Genomic DNA, 22509 nt, shown 5'->3' with positions numbered 1-22509 from the left:
TTAATAATTTTAATTGAGCAATTATGGATTTACAGGATCACAATTGGGCAGCCATAATGCATGCTGTGAAAATAGGTAATGAGTTCAGTTCAAATGACATTATGACAAATAATATATCAAATAATATATCAAATAACTGACGTTTCAGTTATTTACTGGTAAATACCTCTAATAAAGAGTATGTAGAAATGCACTGCTGGAAAATATGTTGAAATGTTTTTAAAATGATTAAAGCACTAGTCATTTTGTTTCAGTTATGGGTGCCTTCCCTTGCAGAAATGTACAAATATAACCATAGTTTCTGCCATAATATCACATTTATTACAGTTATTGTTAGTAGTCTTTATAATTTATTATGGTTGCAGGAGTAATGGCAAAAAGATGCAAGGGACTCACCACGCCTTTAAAGACGTCCAACAACAAAGTTTGGAGCTGCATAGGCCACAAAAAGCATAACATTATCTTATAGATTGCATTTTAGGTAATCAAATCTGATGTTTATATGAAAAGCAAACTTGAAGTGTGTTAAGTACCAAACATGTTGTATTTTGGATTGTGGCGTGAGGTTCCGTATAAAAGCTCTTCATAAAAATAATACAATATTATGTTGGAAATTAACTGTAATATTTTCATTAGATTCATGTTTTAATTAGTTAATATATTTAAACACCATTTTATTGCTAAAATTGAAAAACTGTTGATATGAAATTCAGAAAACACTTATACAAATAATAATAATTAAAAAACAGAAACAGTTATCGGACTCAATATTGGTGATTACCAAAAAGGAAGTATCGTACTAGTACTGGTCTCGGGACATCATGAGCGGTTGTGTTTCAGCGAGCTGAGTAAAACCCACTGCTGTTCCACTCACCTCTTAAGAGCATACGCCGTTAGAAATACGATGCATTTCAGCTCCTTTTCTCTTCTTCTGCATGCCAGTGCAGACTATGCCCCTGAGTGCTTCAACAGCCCTCTAAGAGTATATGGTCTGCACTTATATAGCGCTTTTTTTCTAACCTTAGAGGTTACCAAAGTGCTTTACACTGTGTCCCAATCACCGATTCACACACACACACACCAATGGTGGTAGAGCTGCCATGCAAGGCTCTAGTCTGCCATTGGGAGCAACTTGGGGTTCAGTGTCTTGCCCAAGGACACTTCGGCATGTGGAGTCGTGTGGGCCGGGAATCAAACTGCCAACCCTGTGATTAGCAGTTGACCCGCTCTACTACCTGAGCAACAGCTGCCCTATTTCTCTAAAAGAGTAAGCACATTGACATTGAACATCTTTTTAAAGATGCATCTTTTTCAAGATGCCCTTCTGTCTTTGTGTCATTCCTGGATGCGGTCGTTACCTCTCCACTTCTGACAGCCACAGGCGCGGCCTCTCGTGTCTGGGCAGAGATCACACAGAAGCAACATTTGTGGAAGGCTTATGTTCTCACTGCGAAAACATGACCATGGCAACATTGCAGGCATGCTCTCCTCTTGTAGCCACTCTAGACTGAGCTAGCTACGGGTGTGCCGGTCCAGTCTGAGGCCAACGCCGAGCTGTCCGTTATGCTTACCCAGGCCATCGCGGGTGTCAGGCTGGACTGGAACCCTCCATCCCCACCTCAGCCCTCGTGGCTAGATGATTGGTTCCTGGGTTTGGGGCATCACTCACAGCCACGCCCCCTCCACAAGCCCACAGTTCCTTTCTTCCCGGAGGTGCACGATGAGCTGATGAAGTCGTGGAGGGCACCTTTCACTGCCCCGAAACAGACTCCCTCGCTCGTCCGCTCCCACTACCTAAAGCGTTAAGAGATCTGCACTTGGGTATTCCTGGTCCTGGTGTGCTGCAGGAACTGCGCTCGGCGACCGGCCTCTGGGCCACGAAGGTCACAGCACATGCACTCTGACAGGCGATGGCCTCCCTCATGGTCCAGGAACACCATCTGTGACTGAATCTGGTCGAAATGCGGAACCCCAACAAAGCTCACTTTCTCAATGCCCCCATCTCCCAGATCAGCCTATTCAGTGACACCGTAGAAGGCTTTGCCCAGCAGTTCTCGACGGTGAAGAAAAAGAAAGAGGCATTTCAACACATCTTGCCCCACCGTGGCTCAAGATCCCGCATTCAGTATGCTCGCCGAGGACATCCTCCTGCGGTGGTGAAACCACAGGCAGCGCCGCCCCAGCCCGGGCCCAGCTCTCAGCCACAGTGTAGAGCTTGAGGAAGGAAGCGGACACTCCCCATCTCACCGACCTTCCGGACCTAGAAGGCTCCCAAGTGCTCCAGAGATGGGCAACCCAGGGAGAGAGACGTCTGCCATGGAGCTGGTATCCAGACCACTCCATTCCCCAGTGGAGGGCCGGTAGAGAATCTTTTGTTTCCTTTCCTTTGCTTGCTTCACCCCACCGGTCTGCGATACCCATGTTGTCGCAAAGGAAGCAGTTTTCACACTTCTTACGGCGATCAGACACCGAGCAGTTGTAGTCAGGCCCCCATGAACGCGGACCCTCCGCCTTCATGTGCCCAACTGCACCACACTCGTGCCTCACACTGGCAGGTGGTGACGAGTCTAGAGGTTGTCGCTACAGAACCTCCTCCTCAGTCACCTACCCTCCCCAGGCTGGGTATGCGGAGCAATGTAAGTGCTTCAAGCCTCTCCTCAGCACAACCACCTCGGGATGAAGCAACGTTCTGACATGCGTCCGACATCAAGATTGGTTCGCGGTGGTAGACCTGCAGGATTCGTACTTTCACGTCTCAACATTACCCCGTCACAGAACTTTTCTACGGTTTGCTTTCGATAGCCAGGCGTATTAGTAGAAGGTCCTCCCCTTCGGTCTGTCCCTGTCCCCTTGAGTCTTCTGAAAGTTGCAGAGGTAGCTATTGACCCGTTAAGGGAAGTGGGCATTCGCATACTCAACTACCATGACAACTGGCTAATCTTAGCGCACTCTCGACAGTTGCTCTGTGTGCACAGGGACCTGGTACTCACGCACCTCAGCCGTTTAGGGCTTCGGGTCAACTGAGAAAAGTGTCAACTGTTCTCCCCAGTTCAGAGCATCTCTTTTATCGGCATGGAGTTAGACTTAGTCTCAATGACCGCACGCCTCACGAGCAAGCATGCGCAGTCGGTGCTGAACTGCCTGAGTTTGTTCAGAACGGGCACAGCGGTTCCACTGAAACAATTTCAGAGGCTCATGGGGCATATGGCAATGGTTGCGCCACTCGGGTTGATGCATACGGGACCGCTTCAGCACTGCATGGCCTCAGACTCGAGTCCCGAGATGGGCACGGCCCCACGGCACATACAGTGGAACCCGTGGAGCCACTCATATCCTGGGCAACCTAAACACCACAGCGGAAATGCTGTCACATCAGGTAACGCTCAGCGGAGAGTGGGGACTCCACCCTCAGATGGTCTAGCTGATTTGGGCTCTGTTCGGCAGAACACAGGTAGATCTGTTTGACTCCCAAAATTCCACCCACTGCCCGCTCTGGTACTCTCTGACAGAAGCCCCACTCGACAAAGACACGCTGGCACACAGCTGGCCCCGGGGGCTGCGCAAATATGCATTTCCCCAGTAAGCCTACTTGCACAAGTCCTGTGCAAGTCTGGGAGGTCGAGGAATAAGTAATTCTCGTGGCCCCCCACTGACCCACTCGGATTTGGCTTTCGGATCTCACACTCCTCGAGACAGCACCTCCCTGGCAAATTCCCCTGAGGAAGGTGCTTCCTTTTCAGGGACGGGGAACCCTCTTGCATCTGCGCCCAGACCTCTGTAACCTTCACTTCTGGCCCTCACATTGGATGCGGAATATCTAAACAGTCTACCACCAGCCGTCGTATTCGCAAATTGGTGTTCTTCTTGATTTGAAAACCCACAGAGCTGTGCAGTTGGGTCAGTGCTCTCATTACTGCAGGAAAGGCTGGAGGGGCGGCTATCCCCTCCACCTTAAAGGTTTATGTAGCCGCCATAGCAGCTCACCACAATGCAGTGGATGCACAAGCACAACCTGATCATCAGGTTCCTTAGAGGAGCCTGGAGGCTGAACCCTCATGGGATCTCTCTGTTGTCCTCTCTGGCCTTCGGGGAGCCCCGTTTGAGCAGCTTGAGCAGCCTGAAGGCTCCCAAGTGCTCCAGAGATGGGCAACCCAGGGAGAGAGACGTCTGCCATGGAGCTGGTATCCAGACCACTCCATTCCCCAGTGGAGGGCCGGGTAGAGAATCTTTTGTTTCCTTTCCTTTGCTTGCTTCACCCCACCGGGGTGTGATCTGTAAACTTCACTTCTGGCCCTCACATTGGATGCGGAATATCTAAACGGTCTACCACCGCTCATTTCCATCAAGAGAGTTGGGGACCTGCAAGCGTTCTCTGTCAGTGACACTTGCCTGGAGTTCGGTCCGGCAGACTCTCACGTCATCCTGAGACCCTGATCGGGCTACGTGCCCAAGGTTCCGCCCCCTTGTGGGTTCGAGCACATTCTACAAGGAGTGTGGTATCCTCATGGGCACTGGCCAATGGCACCTCTATAGCAGACATCTGCAGAGTGGCGGGCTGGGCAAGACCCAATACTTTCGCAATATTTTACAATCTCCAGATTGAGCCGGTCTCGTCCTGTGTTTGACAGGTACAAACACGTAGAATTCGGTAATACAGTGACAACAGCTGGCCGGGTGTATTGCTTGCACATAGCACCTTTCCCCTCCCCTGAGTTGAAGACGTGCGCTCTACTCCCTCAGTCGAGTCCACAAGTCACGGACCCTGGGTGTCCTTCCTCCCAAGCCCTCTGGTGATCCCATGTGATGTATTTTCTGTGGTACAGTCCCCCTGTCGGCAGACCTACTTCTCCCTTGGGTAGAGTTCCCTCTGCCCTCTGGTCACTGTGTTTGTAGAGGTCCTACCCGTTGAGGCAGGACCTACCACTGCACCACTTCCATGTGTGGCTGGTAAGCCCATATGGCATATTTGCCACATGTTAACCTTCCCTGTTGGGTAGAATGTGGTCTCCGCTAGGTCTTTTCCCCATGAAAGAATAGGATTAGAAAAGAATGCCTTCTCCAATGCGTGTTAAAGCATTAGATGGCCTCAGCCGCATCTAACACTCTATGGAGAAAACATAGAGAGAGAAAATTCCACAGCTGGCGCAGCCTGCTCCCAGGCTAGTTACATCACTTTGCTCCCTCAGGAATGTGGGGAACTATATGACATCTCTTGGGGCGTTGGGGAAGGTTACGTGCAGTCTGATGCACCTGCTATTTTCGCACGCAGCAGCTTGCTTGCACCTGCATCAGAAGTCTACATAACACGTCGTAACCTCCGTTCCGTGATGGAGGGAACGAGACGTTGTGTCTCTCTAGCCACAACACTGTACTAAGCCGCTGAAAGGGCCGGAATCTTACTCTCGGCTCCTCAGCCCAAAACCTGTCTGAACAGATGCACGAGTCCCTCCTTTTATACCCATATGTCCGGAGGAGGGGCATGCAAATTCTGTTCACCAATCCTCACTGGCCTTTTCTCAAAGATAAGAGGTAACCATGGTTCTCAAGAGAGACCCCTAGTGTCACTAAATCATCACAACGTCTCGTTCCCTCCATCAGTGAATGGAGGTTACGACAGTAACCTAGACGTTTTTATTGAAGTACATTTTTCGTGTGCGACCCATTTGAATTTGACCCATCTGATATGAGACACTTAAAAGCTATGTGCTGAAACTAGTTGAAACAAGATTAAACATCAAGTGATATTAAGCTGCGGTAACGAGGTAAACAGGAAAACATTGTTCCATTCACAACAGTAATTACAGGCTTTTTATTCCACCAATCAGCACCCTTATAGAAATATACCTGACAGTTACTGTAGTAACCAGGGGCGTTGCTAGACTTAAGGCTGTTATGGGGCACAGGCCCCCCATTACTCATATTACTTTTTTTTCTTTCTTGAAAGCCTGCTGTGTGCAAGAAATGTGCAACACAATGGGCATCATATATTTTATTGGTGAAAAAGTACATCTTACTATAAAATCAACCTATTTGCTTAACTAACTGTCCAAGAGAAATGGTAATTTCTCTCCAACTCTTCTTTTTCTCCACCCGGTTGTGGTACAGTTCAGAGGAAACATCAAATAGGCACTGGTGCTCCTGCCAATGTTCCACAAATTTTTCCTCCATTTCTTCGGTCCAATAAGACTTTCTTGATACCACAGCCATGCTAGTTGATGTTCTGTTGCAGGTACATCAGGACTCCTCCCACTGAAACTTCCCGTGTCCGGTTTCTTGCTCTCTAGGGCAACACTGCTGTTGTATTCAGTCAAAACATATTTCACACTGCACAGTTTGGAATCGCAAACAGATCCAGATATTTAACATAATAGCTATCTAGCTGACATCGGCACCTTTGATAGTTCATACATTGAGATCGTTACTCACAGGAGCGAGCACCGATTTGCCCAAGATTTCAGGCTTTTGTCGGCGATCTCCACAAAACTGTCGGCAAATGAAAATTGGGCTTAAAATCGTGTAGTGTAAACTCTGCATAAGTCTAAGGAATTGCATTATCCAACATCAGGCAAAACGGCCTCAGACGAAACGGCTTTAGAAAAAAGGTCTCAGAATGAGCAGAGAGTTGGTTGCTAGGCAGAGTTGGTAGCTAGATTGTGAAACTAGCTGAGCTATCTCTAATTTAATAAATGCAGAAGTGTTGTTTCTATAAATTAATAACTAGCTAACTAACATAATTTGTGTAAGTTTAAACTGACATTTGAAACTCATTAAGTTTACTTGCATCAACAACTCAAAACAAGCCAAACATATAGTCCATTTTAGTCACTTGGTAATTAGCACACAGCAGCCATAGTTACTGCCAACTATTTATGTAGTGTCCTAATCTAGAGCTAGCGAATTTAATTATTAATTTTATATCCAAAAGATTGATTCATTGTTACCATACACAATCAAAAACAGTACTACAGAACACAAAATGTGTTTATTTTCTCTGCAATTCCATAGACTTGACAGAGGTTTTCCTGAGACTTCAGACTGATGTCTGTAACCTGACTCTGACGGCTGAGGATGTAGTTTGTATATCAAGTCTTACCAGACTTACTCAAACTCATCACTCCTTTCTGCTTTCCTGCCCCTGCTTCTTCCAAAGAATTTTCTGATGTCCATCTACAGGAGCCAATGTTTGAGTCAAAATAAGACCATCAGTATTTAGAAACTTACTATAGTTTCAGCATGTTTTCATAGCCTACCTCAATTCTGACTTGCATGCCAACCCATGGGTAAGCACCAGCTGTGCACAAGTTCTCACGTAAGTTAAGACGTAAAGTTCACAGTAAGGGCTTAGTAACAACTAGTTAGTTTGTAACTAAGTCGGTGCTTAATTTGGTTGCACCACCTGTTCATTAGGCAAGACTTAAATATTAGATCGTAAACTCCATAAATTAGCCTAATTCGTAGTCGCATAATATGATGTTTACCTGTATTGATCCAATAAACAGCCTTCCAATTTGTACATAGAAGTGTTTAAAAGCTGTGAATTTCAGTTTGATCTCGCTACGGTTGATGTTCAAACCTTGTCTGCTCGTGTAACTGTCAGCTGTAATAAATCATATCCCCATTAAAATACGATACGTAATAAAAGTAGATTTAATAAATCGTATAGTTGCTCTGTGTAAATAACAATATAGAACTGTATCTAAAATAAATAATGGGTGATTTACCAATACTAATACAACAGGCTGGATAAATAGACATTTATTCATTTTAATATTTTATATATGTTGACACCAGACGACGCACCCTGAAAACTGCACCGTTTGAACGGTTTCATGCTGAAGAGCCGCTTAAAAGTCAGTTTTTGTCTCTCTCTCTTGTAAATCTAAACGAGTGTAAATGCCAATATAATCATATATGTCGAAATGATTGATGACTATCGTGCAAATATGAGCTCATTGATGTCATTAAATGAGTCTGCTGATTTATCCAGAGGCGTAGGTTTGATTTTGAGATTGGTGGGGACATCCCCGGAGGATTCGATTCAGGAAATGAAATGAATGGGACAATGTATTAAGGTTATTATTTTACATTGACCTTAATGTGTTAATTAATGAATTCTGCAATGTTACAGGTTTAACAAATAATGACAAGGAGGCAGTTTAACAGACTTATTAACTTTAATCTGATCATAGTGTAATGCGATAATGAATTTATGTAATGTTACAGGCAACAAATAATGACAATGAAGCAGATTAACAGACTTATTAACTTTAAACTTTACATTTTTTTTTATGTTTTTTTTTTCTTCTTCCCACTCCTTTTCAAATATGTAATGGACAATGACAGGAGTTAAAAAGTCTATGGCTGTAACTATTGTTAATTAATTTGTTGTGTTATTCTTATCACTTTGATTTGTCATTTTGATTTTCATTTTCTTTTCGGATGTTCTTTTTTACATAAATTCGAAATAAACTTACAACAAAAAACAAAAAAAAAAAATCCGCTCATAGTGTAATGCAATAATTAATTCTGTAATGTTACAGGCAACAAATAATGATAAGGAGGCAGTTTGACAGAGACTTAACTTTGTGTCTACTGTCTTCTTTACTATTTGAAGAAGCCAAACACATGCCTACGTCTGTCATTAACAGAAATTAACTGTTGGCATATTTGTTTGACATCAACTTTGTCCAGTTTGTCCTGGTGGACATGGCACACAGCAATACTGTTAAGTCTCACTTGTGCCATTGTTGATCTGAGCCATGTTTTCAGTCTCCTAAGAGCACTGAAACTTCTTTCAGCCTCAGCTGATGAGACAGGGATGACTAAAAGCAGCCTAACAAGCGTTTCAACTTGATCAAACAAGCCTCTCACTTCAATAGCCATAGCCATACACACACACACACACACAGTTTAGGTTTGCTATTTATCCCGTGATTGTCATACACTGAAAAAAACTGCACTGTCCCATAATCAATATGTGACGCGATTTGTCCCGTATTTTTGTTCACAGAGCTGTTGATTTGTCCTACTTACCACTTCTAGGTTTCGGAGGATCTTTGGCGCTTCTCACAACCAAATTAAGCTACAGCCTTTCACAAGTTAGAAAGAAAAAGGAAAGCCAATCGGATTAGCGATGTCGGTTCGTGAGGCGGGACTTATCATAGAGAACCACGTGTACCAGGAATTGCGCCTTTTTCACAGAACGCTCGAGTGGTTTTATATATATACATATAATTTATTTTTTTATATAAAATTGGTTTTATATATAAATATATTTAATTTTTATATAAAATTGATTTTATATATAAACATATTTAATTTTTTTATCGAAATTATTGCTGGGGCAAATCAGTGGTCATTGGATATTGGTAGGGACACGTCCCTAGCGTCCGTACCAAATTCTACGCCCCTGGATTTATCCTAACCATTATTCCTGGTCGGAGGCTTCCGTAAATATTTAGTTTATACGTAGTGTTACGTTCTACCTAAGTTTAAAGGTGCAATGCTCAAATATTTAGTAGTGTGTAAATTGTGACTTATAGTTCCCATTTACGCCACAACTAGGCCTACGCTAAGTTGTAATGTGCATATAGCTGGTGCAACCGGCTCCTGGACTTGTGGGTGTGGCAGTGTGCGCTACATTGGCTTTGGTTACAGCAAGCACACAGGCGCGCACGGACATGGATTTCATCAGATTTGTGTTTTCGGTTAAACTGCGTTGCTTTTACAAGCATTGAGTTGGTGGGATATTGCGTTGCCTTTAGATAGATCCATTTCTTTTTTTTTACCGGGATTATCATTCTAAAGAATGCACTGACAAATAAAGTAAATTGTTAAAACTCAAATTTGAGATTTTACTTGGGCACAGCAATACTGAGGCACGTGCTTTTATAAAAGGGTCTAGTGATGCCCCTGGTAGTAACAGTAACTGTATTAGTAACCACTGACGTGCGGTCTGGGTAGGCAAACTAGGCACTGCCTACCCTGCCAAAATTCAAAAATAAAATGTTTATTAAATTATAAACTTGTATTTGTATTTTTACTTTTTATTCTTGTGATTTATATATGCAATATGTGTGTTATTCCATTTGTTTAGACGTTATGATGACAAATGTAGCAGTTACGCATAATCAACTAAAAACAAATGGTAGAATAAGCAGTGCTTTTACGGTCCATTCATTGCAGACGACAAGCGGAAAACCCATGTTGCGCATGCGCACTTCGATCCTGTATTCTTTAACATGTACGGCAAAAAGCACAAATCTGCTGTGCCTTTTGACGTAAATATGTTATTCCCGTAATCATCTCCGTTACGTATCAGACATGGACCAATTAAAATCGAGATATTCCTGGACATTTGCGTAGCTAACGTCATTACACCACAGCTAGCGTACATGCCTAATCCCCGCCAAATTCAAAATGACAGCACCGGCCGTAATCACGGAATTAAGAAATTTTTCCAAGCTCGATTTTAATTCCAAATATGTGTTAATTGCAAGAGGGAGGTCTACGCCAGCCTTAGATGGACTAGTACAGCAAAAGGGCCCAAAAATTATCCGATCATTTCAAACTGATTGGTATGTAAGAAAAGATTGGCTATGTGGCTGTGCTAACAATCAGTGGCTGTACTGCTATCCCTGCCTGCTTTTTTCAACCAGTCAGACTGTTTGGACTTCAGCGGGATATTGTGATTTGAACAACCTACCCGCAGCTTTAACCAAGCATGAAAAGTCGTCAGCTCACATCCAGTGTCAAATTACACTGAAAACCTTTGGAAAATATCGGATCGACCTTGCACTTGAAGAGCAAAGGAAGCTGAATATAACCTACCACAAAGAAAAGGTAAAGGAAAACCGAGAGTTTTTGAAGGATCTGATAAATGCGTAACGTTCACTGTTTACGCGCTTGTGTGTGTGTGTGCGCATGAGAGAGAGAGAGAGAGAGAGAGAGAGAGTACACGATATACATCCTGATTTGTAAATTTCTTGATATGCCGCGCTTGTGCGTAACGTTCACTGTTATTACGTATTATTATCTTAAACAATAAATCAGGTAATCTGGCTTTCATAACTCAGTGCCTAGCCTCTTTAAGACATCACCGCATGTCACTGTTAGTAACTATGGTATTTTGCCAGAAATAGTGTAGGGCCTATATATTTACAATAAATGTTAATATTATTTACCTAAAAAATATTGTATATTAGGGCAATAAAAGTCACTTTTATGGATGTTGTTTTTATTATTTCTGTTTTTCATTACAATTTTTTGTTATTATAATTTTTTTTACAAATCATAATTGCATCTAACCATGGCGATTTTTTTAAACATGTGATTATCATGATCGTACTAATACCATAGCTAGACTGTGGATACTATACACAAACAATTGTAAATTGTCATTAAGGCAAGTACAAAGCAGAATTTAACAAAAAAAGCTTTAAATTCTGGACACTCTTGAATTAAGGATGATGTTGACTTTTTCTCCTTTGTAAATATGTTCTGTTCTAATGAACTTTAAGTGAAAAAGGTGAATTAAATGTGCACTCAGTAACTTTTTGCTCATGTCATCTTGGACTTTCAGTGACATCTAGTGGTGTGGATGTAGCATCATTCAAAATCAATAGTTTTCAGGTACAGATTGTAGAAATTCACTATTCACAATCAAACATGATTCATTTAATCTAAGAGTGAAAGTGACCAAGAACAAGATGGCTACTGAGGTTAAATGAGCAGTATTTAGCTTGTCATGTGATTCTAAAATGGCAGCCCCATGAGGGCGCCCCTGCCCCGTGTAGAATAAGCTTTTAAAAGGTCTCTGATATGATTAGAGTCCTCATCTCATGTGAGTGGTCATGATTTTATACATTGGTTCCAAAGTTGTAATTCATTTCTTTAGGAGTAAAACTTTTTTAAAAGGGAAAAAATTACTGAGTGCACCTTTAAATAATTAAGAGCCTGGCAAAGGGAAAGCAATTGATTGTTTTGGATAATATTAATATGTAATTGAGATAACATAGCCATAAATTAGTTGTTAATTAACTTTTGCTGATTTTTCTGTGGTTAATATGATATGAGTCAATTTTGCTGCCCAACTTAAATCAATGCTTTATTATTCTATTATTCTATGTGACAAAAAGTCTGCATTAATTTTGTTAACTGCATTTGCGATTAAATAATAATTTCAGTATTATTATTGGTTTCTGTCTTTTACTTTATAATACATTTTTATGTAGCCTATAGAATATGTTGCATTTGTAGGTGTAATTTTGGTAAAAGTCTAGACACCTCACCATGGACCTCACTAATTTTCGGCCTTTATGGTACCACACAACAAATTGTTCAACAGTAATAAATATGGTAATTATGGTTACCATGGAAAATCATTTTAAGGAAGTATGCCTCAATAGATGTCTTAATTTTTTTCTTTAGGATTAGACAGTAACTAATTCATATGTACTAAGATAGGGCTGTTTTTCCAGCATACCATCGGTCACTGTTTTCAGTTTGTATTTCATTGCGGCTGTTATTGTCTAAGTGATAAATCAATTGAGGTATCACTTACAGATATGGCGTTTTAATCTGGACGTGATACCCTGTTTCATACAACAAGAGCCGTCTGAACACCGGGCCATGGAGACGGACTGGTAATGAGAGACGGGCTTTGGGGAGGTGGCAGGGTCCAGAGACGAAAAACACAACACAAAAGGCTGTCCGAACTCTCTCTGAGCGATATTCTCCCTACCAAGCCAAGCGATGCGAGGTGATGAGAGAACGGCACTATTAAACCAGGGATTAAGTTACACCTGAGAGACTGTTGGGCATCAAACAAGCTGAAAAGATTACTAATGTGATTATTCTCCACATGCATCTGCAGCCAAATACATAATAAATCCAATTTTACCCCACTGCTTTTCACATAAAAACAATATCTTATTTCACTTCATTGCTCTCCATGGATTGAGTTAAATCATGTCATATTTGATATGTTACCCTTGAAAGAAAGTGGCAGTCCTTAAAGGAATATTTCAGCCAAAAATGGAAATAGGCTACTGTCATCAATTTCTCAAGTTCATCATGTCGTTCCAAACTCTGAACACAACAGAACGTTATTGACAGACAGAATCAGCCACTATTCTCTTACATCGCATCTTTTTTTTAAATTTTCATTCAACGTAAGTGAATGGTGACTGAGGCTGTTGCATTACCTCTGGCATGATGCATTACCACTGGCATGTGAAACATATACAATGGTTATGTTTACAAGGCCTGCAAAAATCCCTTCTTTACCCATTCGTACCTTCTTTTCAGCCATCCACAAAGTGGAAACACAAAGTGAACTAGCTCATGCGTTATTCTCTGTGGTGATGTCATACTTAGGCAGGTCTGGAGTGGAATGGCATGTTGATAGTTAAACTACAGTATGTAGCAATTTGTTGGGACTATTTCTCTCAATGGTCACTAAGCAGATATTTGTGAGAAAATGCTTAAGATATAACAAATATTTCGCTTTAACACACATGCACACTTTTTCTACCAACTACTAAATAGAAATGTATAGGTGTGGCCAAAGCAACTACTTCTTAGGTGGAGCTTATTTTTATGTTGGTGTTATTTCATATCTAGAAGTATAAGTTTGTTGATTGGTCTTCCAACAAAAAACTGACAAACTCTGTAAAACCACTTGAGCATGAAAAAGAGATATGCTTAAAAGGAATTGTTCATATAAATATAACAATATTCTCTCATCATTTACTCACCCTTATGTCATCCCAAACTTGAATGAATTTCTTTCTTTCATGGAACAATATTCTATTGAAGATATTTTAATGAAGATATGATGTTGGTTTGTACATACAATACAACTGAATACAATACAACTCCAAAAATCATATAAAGGCAGCATAAAGGCAATCCATAAGACATGGTTTAATCCATGTCTTCTGAAGAAATCCAGTTGGCTTTGGGTGAAAACAGACCAATATATGACTCCTTTTTCACTGTAAATCTTGACCTTGCAGTCTCTAGGCAATTGAGCTTGAAATCATGATTGCCAAGTGACCGCTGATGTTATGATGTTATGAACTGAAAATATAATATGTTGTTATTTTTGGTCTGTTCTCACCTAAAATCATTTGCCTTTATGTGCTTTTTTGAGCTTAAAAATGTGGTCACCATTCACTTGCAGTGCATGGACATTGCAACTATTCCTTTAAGCATAAACACAAAGACACTATTTTTAAACAGTGATACAAATAAGTACATGCACACACATCTGTGTCTCTTTATGGTATATTCCCTCTTTCCATCTCTCACACACCCTTGTCTTTACATGAGATTTGCAATCGTTCACTGGGTCCTCTTTTGCATAGAACTGTCTATCAGTACTATGCAGTTTTGCAGTTTGCATATGCACACACACACACACACACACACACACACACACACACACACACACACACACACACACACACACACACACAGGTTTGCTGGAAGCACCGCCCATTCCCATTCCCTGGAAGGTGAACCCAGAAAGTTCTTTACATATTATACCAGATAAATAAAGTGTTAAAGCCTTTGACTCAATAGTGAAACCATGCTGTTCTGGCCACCAGAAGAATCATGAATAATCAGGTTAAAACACAACCTCTATAATACTCTTGATGTTTTGGCAGCAAATATTTTATTAGCACACAGAAAATACTGGATTTATTGCAATTGTGTTTCCCAGCAACATTTCTTCAAATCTTTCACACAAATTATTGATATTGCACTGATGCAGATATGACTGTGTGAGCTCAAATTAAACTCACATTTACTATAGTATGCACACTTTATTCATTCTGATACATATAATAGACCTCATTATTAGTGTGAGTTGAGCCATTAGAGCATAACTGACACAACTAGCCATAATTCATCTTCCACTATCAATATTGTGAGCAATTGTTTTAGTTTTTTGCTACATACTGGCAAAAAAATCTGCAAAAATGTTAACTAAACAAACCAACTGAAATGAATCAACATCCCAACTTGTTTCAATAAATCAAACCCCCAACCATTAGTTTCAAAGCAGTTCATTGAAGCTTAAAAACTAATTTGTGAGAGATTTGTATGTCAAGAATTTTTCCTCAGATTCATTTTTTGAGATTATGGTAAATGAGTATGAAGTACAAGTTTTAGAGTATAAATTACTTGGTGAGTAGGCTATATGTTGACTCAATGGCACCAAAATCGCCAACAGAAATGTTGTTAGTTTTAAATGCAAATCATTTTACTCAAATGGTGAACTTTTCACTGGTCTCCATTCAGTCCAAAATGTAGCATGAGCTATAGCAATGATAACATACTAAAAGTAAATATGAACACACAAATTTACCTAGACATGCCAAGGCAAATATTTTGATCTCATAGCTGTCACGTTGTCCTCTTCAATGATGAACCAAGTCATGATGCACAAAAGCGATTAAAACTAAAATTGAAATTGCCTTTGGACACCCTAAACAGTCCCTAATAAGAACAAAATCATTAAGCGTCATTTGTTGTCACATTCCAGTCTAAAATATCCAACAGCTCGCTCTTAAGGTCCCTTATAATGACCTTTATACAAAGGTACACCCACTAGACATTTTCCACTAGACCCTGAAACACTTCCAGAATTATATACACAAGCAATGTTTGTATATAAAGTATATTAATAACATTTGTAAATACTAAATTGCAAAATTCCTTTGTTCAGGGTGAAGAAACAAAATTTTGAAATGTCACCTAATTTCCTCTGCAACTCTATTCCGCGTCCCTTCAGAGCTGTCCTTTTTTATACCCCAAACTTGTATAGGGATGACTGTTTTGAAATGGATTTGACTTTTACAGTAAATTAATTAGTTTTCCTGGTACCTATAGAACAGTTCTCATAACTGCCCCTTTAAGATACACAAACACTCTTACACCCTCTCTTTCTCTTCTGTAAGCTATATATTTGCATATCCTGTAGTTGTAAAACTAGAAACACTCAATGTTTAACTTTGGGATCACATCACAAGGTAACACAAAGGTGGTACCACTGGAATTTCATCTTTAACTATATTCAAACAAACCAGGCCTTAAAAGGACACACACACACACACACACACACACACACACACACACACACACACACACACACACACACACACACACACACACACACACACGCGCACACACAAACAATGTCTTTGCGCGCTCTAGTGGCCTTATGGTCACACTACAATATCATTCTTTGAGATCTCACTCTGACTGCACATAACAGACACTTTTCATTTTTAAAGTAACAATGTTCTGTACATTTTACATTCTAAATGTGTTTTAAGGTCTGATTGTTGTCACACTTTTACTCCAGAGAATATGTCTCAGATTAGGTACATATATTGATTCAAAATTCTGTATATGTACATACCTTAATGTCTTGGTTACCAAAATAAATAAATCATAAAAAAATAGAATAATAATAATAATAATAATAAAAACAACAACAATAATAATAATAATAATTAGCTATTTCACTTTTAAGGTATGTTTTCTCAATATATGGGGTCACTATTGGAGTATCCCATTAAATCTAATATTATAGGCTTTTCAGACAAATTTAAATAGTTCAACAATTATCTATCTATCTATCTATCTATCTATCTATCTATCTATCTATCTATCTATCTATCTATCTATCTATCTATCTATCTATCTATCTATCTATCTATCTATCTATCTATCTATCTATCTATCTATCTATCTATCAAAATAACAACCCCTAGTTATTGTGTCAGTAAATTGGCCAATGCCACCAAAATGAATTTCTTTTTTTTTTTTTCATTGTGTGAACCGTACTGGTCAAAATGGTTAAATGTTTTTTCACCACGGCAGTCAACCCTGGAAATGTTTATTATATAAAAATTCAATTTTTATTTACACTGACTGCTTACTTTACTATACAAGAATATCAGTTTTGTCTAGCTGAATGCTATTGTGTATCACACTGTACAATACTGTGGTACACAGAAAAAGGATATGCATATTTATATGTATACAGTAAATTCATTTTTGTAGCAATGTGTTTCATGTAAACAGAAAATTCACATTTGCATGTCCATTTGTACACATTTCTTACATGTAAAGTCATATATAGTGAACAGAAACTTGCCACAAAAAACCCCTGCAACACTGAAAAAACATTCCATGTCATGGATATTTATGAAATATACATGTATGTCTGACAGATTTTGCTAATTGAATGGATCATTTTGTATGTGATGGCTCACACAATGAAAGGATGTTTAGAAGTTGTGAAGAGTATGACAATGTAACTGAGAATCAACTCATCAGTTTTGATCAGCAAGCCATGTGCATTTAGTTATTGTGTACATTGTAGACAATTGTACTTTTTGCACAATTGCGCCAAACATGTGCAATTTGCTTATCTGAGTAAGAAATTCAACTCTGGTTTTAAGAAGAAACTAATTGTTCAGAGGTTTGAAAATAATGTTTTGAACTGAGCCAAAACAATTGATAAAAACGACTCGGTTACTAACGTAACCTCGGTTCCCTGAGAGGAGGGAACGAGTATTGCGTAAGTAGCTTACGCTATGGGAAAACTCCGTTTCTCGAGAAATATTGAAGTCTTTATGTAAAACGCATTGCAGCTGCACAGCAGACAGCAATGAGCGAGGCAGCTTCGCGCTCGCGCGCTCAGAGCCCGCCAAGATGTGCATGGCCAAGGCTATATATTAGGCGCCCCGTCATGAGAGTTCTTTAGGTTCAATCGACTGAAGCGACTGACCAAGCACAAGCACGGCAGCTTACGCAATACTCGTTCCCTCCTCTCAGGGAACCGAGGTTACGTTAGTAACAGAGTCGTTCCCTCTCGAGAGGTCTCTCCTATTGCGTAAGTAGCTTACGCTATGGGAACACCATGCAAAACGCTGTGCGTGCTGACTTCGCTCTATAAAGCCAGAGGCAGATGCCTGAGCCTTAAAGCAAAGTGATTATTCAACGAGCCGGCCAACGGCGAGCTATATAATGGAATAATACAGAGCACCTTTGTCCCAAGGTGGCCCATGGTGGTGCGCTCATTGTAAAAACACAAGCACATATCTTATGTACTGATTTTTCTTTTTACTGATATGCATAAAAAACCCTCTAAGTCAGTCAGAGACGGACCTTATGAGGGAGGAGATAATGCTCAGCATATACATACTCCAATCAATACTACAGTCAGGCTGATAGAATGTTGGAATGCAATGAGGGGACCTGTAGGTTATAAAACCTGATAAATGTCGAAGGCGAGGCCCAGCCTGCCGCCGCACAAATATCCTCAATGGGTATCCCACTTGACCACGCCCACGAGGAGGCCATGCTCCTCGTAGATGAGCTCTGATGCCTAAGGGGCATTGAAGGCCCTGGCTTCATAAGCCAGCGCTATAGCATCTACTATCCAGCACGATATTCTTTGCTTTGAAACTGCGAGACCTTTAGTGCGGCCGCCAAAGCATACGAATAATTGTTCCGTCTGTCTGAACGGAGCAGAACGTTCCAAGTATACTCTGAGCGCCCTGACCGGGCAGAGTAAATTAGCGTCGTTTTCGTCTGCTGGAGACGATAGCGCTGCCAGAGATATCACCTGTACTCTGAAGGGTGTGGAGAGCACTTTAGGAATATACCCGTGCTTAGGCCTAAGGACAACTCTGCAGTCGTTAGGTCCAAATTCCAAGCAATCAGCGCTTGATGACAGCGTGTGCAGGTCGCCCACTCTCTTGACTGAGGCGAGTGCCAGCAAGAGCGCAGTCTTGAGCGAGAGCTGTTTAAGGTGCACGGTTCGGAGAGGTTCGAACGGGGCACTCTTGAGTGCGTCCAGGACCGTGGCCAGATCCCAGACCGGTACCGAGGGGGGGCGAGGAGGGTTCATCCTCCTGGCGCCTCTTAGGAAACTAATGATTAGGTCGTTTTTCCCTAATGAGCGTCCTTTATCAGGATTGTGTGACGCCGCTATGGCAGCCACATAGACTTTGAGCGTGGAGGGTGTGCGGCCCGCCTCCAGCAGCTCTTGCAAGAAGGCGAGTACACTTGGGATCTCGCACGATTTGGGGTTCAAGCTCTTGGTATCACACCAGTCACTGAACACTTTCCACTTTTGGGCATATAAGCGCCTCGTAGAGGGCGCTCGCGCCTCAGTGATGGTTCTCAACACTCGGCTGGGGAGGTTCTCTGGAACCCGTTGAGGGGCCATGCATGAAGGGCCCACAGATCGGGGCGGGGATGAAGAATCATCCCGTTGGCCTGCCTGAGGAGGTCCAGCCTCAGCGGAATCGGCCATGGGACAGAGTGCATCATCTGCATTAGTTCTGGAAACCACGTCTGGTTCTTCCAGAGTGGGGCTACCAGGAGCACTGCACATTTAACCTCCCTGATCCGACTGATGACCTGAGGTAGCATCGCGATCGGGGGAAAAGCATACAAGGGGTGGCTCGGCCAGACTTGGGCAAGCGCATCCGTGCTCTTTGAGAAGAAAAGAGGGCAGTGCGCATTTTCCCTGGAGGCGAAGAGGTCGACCTCTGCCTCGCCAAAGGTTTGCCATAACCACTGAACCGTCAGGGGGTGGAGAGACCATTCTCCTGGGAGAACTTTGTCTCTGGACAGCATGTCCGCTCCCTGGTTCAGGACGCCTGGCACATGCGCTGCTCTCAGCGAGTGCAGGTTGTGCTGTGACCATAAGATGAGCTCCCTGGCCATAGAGTGCAGGGAGTTCGACCTGAGTCCACCCTGGCGATTTATATACGATACTACCGTCATGTTGTCCGTTTGGACCAGGACGTGTTCGTTTTTCAGGTACGGAAGCAGGGCTCTGAGAGCCAAGGCGACCGCTTTCATTTCCAGACAGTTTATATGTAGGTGCTTTTCCGGGTTTGACCAAAAGCCGGAGACAGGCCTGCCCTCGTAAAGGGCCCCCCATCCTATTTTGGAGGCATCTGTCATTTTTCTCTGTGTGTTCACGCCCAGACTCACGCCGGTTTGATACCAGTCGACGGCCTTCCAGGGCGTCAGGGCTTTTATACAGCCGTGATTCACTCTGATTAAAAAGTGGCCCAAGCGCCACGTGTGAGTGGGGACACGGCTCTTGAGCCACGTTGGAGAGGACGCATGTGCAACAATCCTAGCTGGAGTACAGCTGATGCCGAGGCCATGAGACCGAGCATCCTTTGAAATCGTTTGACAGGGGCACGCGCACCCGCTCTGAATGATGTTGCAAGGCGCCGAATAGCGAGCGCGCGCTCTGATGAGAGCCGCGCCGTCATCTGCACTGAGTCTAGCACTATTCCCAGAAAAGAGATATTCTGGCTGGGGGATAGCACGCTCTTTGCAAAATTGATTCTCAGACCCAGGCATTCTAGATGGCTGATAATCCAAGATCTGTGTGTCGTTAATTGACTCTCTGATTGTGCTAGAATTAGCCAATCGTCGAGGTAATTCAGTATTCACACTCCCGCTGTCTCAGGGGAAAGTGCTGCGTCCATACATTTCGTGAATGTACGGGGGCCAATGATAGGTCGAATGGTAGTACTGTGTACTGGTATGACTGTCCCTCGAAGCTGAATCTCAGAAATGGCCTGTGATGAGGCACTATCGAATGTGAAAGTAAGCGTCTTTCAAATCCACTGATAGAAACCAATCCCGGGGCGAACTTGCGCGAGGATATGTTTGGTCGTTAACATTCTGAACGAGCGAATCATTAAAGCTTTGTTCAGATGTCTGAGATCTAGGATGGGGTGGAGGCCACCGTCCTTTTCGGACGAGAAAGTAGCGGCTGTAAAAACCCGCCTAGCTCATAGAGGGAGGAACAGTTTCTATAGCCCTTCTCTATCAGTTTGAGCACCTCGGTGCGTAGAACATGTGAAACATCTTTCCTCACTTTCGTCTCGACCACCGCTGAAAAGCGGGGTGGTCTGCGAGCAAATTGAAGTGAGTAACCGTGTTTTATTATGTTCAAAACCCATTTCGGCATGTCTGGAATTTTTCCCCAGGCTTTTGCTCGCACAGATATGGGCTGAATGCTGGCTGGGGGCGTGTCGCAGTGACGTATGGGCCCTGCCAGCGAATTGCCTTGTGCTAACACTGAGCTTACAGCTCTCAGAGGCGCGGGAGCACGCTGAGCAGCTTTGTTGAGTGCCGAGTGCAGGGGTGCGTGTGAGATTACAGGCACGCATGCTATCTCCGTAATGCTCGCAGCATGAGCTGGAGAAATGTTTGAAACTGTATAGACAGTGTTTACGGGTGGGGGTGCATACTGTAGCGAATCAGCTCTATATTCTTCCACCATTCCACCGTTCTCTCTTGGCTCTCAACGAAGGCGGTCGCATTTTCTCACCCTCTCCCTACCCTTATCTTCCCTGCTTTGCTCCTCTCGTCATATCTAGTCTACTGTCTTGTACTTGAGAGACTCTCTCAGCACTGCTCTTCAAACTAAGTCATCATGGATTTGATCAACTGGTCTCTCAACGCAATTGACACCATCTTCTCGACGAGAAGCTTGGGTTCGGGGGAACCTGTCTGCCCTGACGGAACGTTCGCAGCTGGCTACACGATGGACGCGTGGGAGAGGTGGCGGGTCGTGTGTCTGGCGGCTCTTTCCGTGGAGGACGTTGAAGATATCTACCTATTCGGTACCATGATAACAGGTCTTCTGCTGATTGGATTAGGCATTGCCCTGGTTTATCGAGGAGTTAAGAAGACGGTGACAGCTGTCCAAAGCCTCACAAGGCTGCCCGTCATGATTGAAACAGTGGGCAGAGCTGTCTGCACTCAGACTGGGTCTATGAACCAAAATACGGATAACATCATGGAGAAGCTCACAGCTTTGCAAAGGCAAATGGATCGTTTCAGAGACCAAAATGGACCAGGAGAATAGCCGTGTAAATTAGAATGCGGCTACTCTCCTTAAGACCAAACAATCCCAATCTTATCTGTTTCGGCCACCCTCAACCAGCACTGGCCTTGGCCAAGGCAGCTGTTGGAACAACAACTCCCCGGAAGAGCACTGCAGTGAGCCACTCTCGTGTTCCTTCCCCGACTCCCCAGACACCTGGTGATTGTTGACTATGTCTGGGACCTGATCAAGGTTGTCTCCATGGCAACTTGCTGTGTATCGCTATGACAACCCTGCGGACTGAGGCACCTAGATTAGATGCTGGCATAGCGACTCTCCAGGCCTACACACACATGAACTATTACACATATGTACAGATATGCAATCATCCGCCCGATACCCTATCCCTCGCCTTCGCCGCTTTGTACCCCCTGACAGGCGGGTCTGTGACCAGCGCCGAACATGGCTGCAGGTCCGGATGGCTGCTTGCCTGTGCTGGGCCACCTCCACCCCCCAATCCCCTCCCCTGTTGCAAGTCTTGTTCATGTTGTAGAGTGTACTGATTATGTGCTAATGTTGCTGAGGTGTTTTTTTTCCCTGTTCCCACACTGTACTTCTTA

The 22509-nt window shown here is 42.8% G+C and overlaps 1 long non-coding RNA gene across 1 annotated transcript in view; it reads left to right on the top strand.

Moving 5' to 3' along the window:
* The window catches only part of LOC127621663 (uncharacterized), a 114419-nt gene that overhangs the window by 55671 nt on the left and 36239 nt on the right, over nucleotides 1-22509 (top strand). The window lies entirely within an intron of this gene.

This window comes from Xyrauchen texanus, chromosome 28 (genome assembly GCF_025860055.1).
Source record: "Xyrauchen texanus isolate HMW12.3.18 chromosome 28, RBS_HiC_50CHRs, whole genome shotgun sequence".
Lineage (NCBI taxonomy): Eukaryota > Metazoa > Chordata > Actinopteri > Cypriniformes > Catostomidae > Xyrauchen > Xyrauchen texanus.
The sequence above is the reverse complement of the archived record's forward strand: the minus strand, read 5'-3'. Positions and strand labels throughout refer to the sequence as shown.